Genomic DNA, 2441 nt, shown 5'->3' with positions numbered 1-2441 from the left:
AATTGCGAATTTTGCATAATGATAGAGGACTTTTCTGTTCAGTTTCATCTGCTCTACCTGCCCACGAAGTCTGGTGCGGTTATTATGGGACACCCTGTATACATATATGTATATATAATAAGTTTTTATTTATTTATTAATATAATATTCATGTATTATTACATATGTATATATATATTTTTTTTCTTGTTTATTTCTTGTTTTATATGTTTTATTGTCTATACAATGTACAATGTATTACAATTATATATTATCATTAAATTTATATATTTTAAATGTTATTTCGAATTTACATATAATAAAATAAAAAAGAGAAAAATTATAAAGAAAAGAAAAATTGAAATAGAAGTTTAGTGACATGATATGTGAGTGTATGTGTGTCTTTTCTTTGCAACCTAAGTAGTGTACGTACATTTGTTACACTAAAATGAAATAAGCAATGTTAGTGCAGTCCAGTGCAGATACAGAAAGCAGGTCTGTGATTGATTACCCTAAGCTCGCGCATGTGCAGTTCATTTTCGTACACGCCGACATCAAAGGTACCGACAGGGAGTTGCGCTATTGTATATACTGTGGTATTTTTGTCTTTCGTCTCCGAGAATTTGACTCGCACAAATATTTCGCGAAATCTTAACAATAGTTATTATTTCAAATATTGTAGTTAACAAGAATTCGAATATTGTAGTTAACAAGAATAAGAATAATTAGAACTCTTTTTAGTTTGACAATTGCAAGGCGCGGTGTTTCCTTTTTTTTAAACGGGGCGCGGTTGCCCGGTCGTCGAGTGTCATGCGGCTGCGCGCGCCGCTCTCATTTTGTTGCCTCGCTGGGCATTTTTGCGCGCTCTCGCTTTGTTTTTTTGGTGTTACATTTTTTGAGTCTCCCTTCTTTTTTTTGGCCCTCCTTCGGGGCATGATTGTCTTACTTATCTAACGCGTGTTTAACTAAATCTAAATGAGCAGTTCCGAATTAATAATTGCTAATTGAAAAGAAAGGAATTTGTTTGTCAGTGGTCATGCACGTTGTGAGTGGCTTGAGTGTGCGCACCAGCGGTTGCCGCGCATTCTTCGGGTGCGTTGGCACTCGAACACTCAAGGACGGCGTGCCGATAACGACAGATGAATTTAATAAATTCATTGAAATAATTTGAGTTTCTGCACGCCGGACGTAACAAGATACATCTTACAAGAAAAATAACTTATATTATTAGAACTTAGAAGCAACATAAATTTAGAAGTCTAATAACATAATACAATTCCAAATGGAAATTCAGGCCAACAAATTATTAACATTTATGACATTGTTGCTTTGATGTTATGCATTAAACTACAAAAAAAAAGATTCCTTTGATATAACTGAATTTTCCGTTGCTTGCGGGGACTAGACAAAAACTCCAGTGGTAAAGGCAGAAAGATTCCCGTAGACATTTCTTTAATATCGTTAAATATTCAGAATATTTTTGATTGCGATAACAGAAAGAAGTCTCGAATAAAATCGTAATTTTCAAAATTTTTTTCGATTTTCATACAAAATCATTTTGTTCTGTTATTTTCTATTGTTTAATTCTGGAAAAGGATTTTCAAATCAAAAAGGGCAATACATACAAAAAATATAACGCTACCGAACTGTCGTTAAGAGTTACAGAATCGGGATGAATCCCTTTTAAGGAGTAAAGTTCAAAATTCCAGGCTCTTTTATATCTACCCTGACTTTTCTAGGTTTTCCCTGACTATTTCAAATTTCCCTGACTTTTCCCGGTTTTCCCGGTTTCCCTGCAGGTCTGTGGCAGATGTCCCCGACTACACAATATGTTATTCACAATACTATAATACATAAATATAAGATCCGTGTAATATTATTCCATTATTATATATACATATCCATTATTATATAAAAGTTATAAAACAAAACGAATATTTTACTCTCGTAATGCTAGGAGCAAAGTTCAACAGCGTGAGTTCAGCTCGTTTCCCAAGAGAAAATGACCGCGCGCGACGTTGAACGTCCCCGAACTCGGGGCGGCTCTCGAACTCCGATGTGAAATTTTCCTCACGACGATAATCGGCGGCCGAACTTCTGATAATTTAATTCAATTATTATCACGACGCTCACCCGATGGGATACACCGCGCGGAATCTCGGGAGCTGCCTCCGTTAATGGACAGAAGCATTTCACGGTTTAACGTCAGCTTCCATTAAATCCGTAATATAATTCCCATGTGCCCCGCGCGTTATCGCTCTCTCCGCGCTATTGCGCCGCTTCCTCGTGTGCGCGTCTCGGTTGGGGGTGTGTATGTTTTGTGCATTTGTGTGCTCGCCCCGTTAAGACCTGCAGAATCTGCTCCGTTTACTCCAGGAACGTGAGAAGAAGAAATGAGCGCTCTTATTAATGTATATGTGCTTCTTATTTGTGCCCCCGGGAAAAAAAGTTCCATATATAAT

Source organism: Wasmannia auropunctata, unplaced genomic scaffold (genome assembly GCF_000956235.1).
Source record: "Wasmannia auropunctata unplaced genomic scaffold, wasmannia.A_1.0 LD336106.1, whole genome shotgun sequence".
Classification (NCBI taxonomy): Eukaryota; Metazoa; Arthropoda; class Insecta; order Hymenoptera; family Formicidae; genus Wasmannia; species Wasmannia auropunctata.
Note: the sequence above shows the minus strand (reverse complement) of the source record.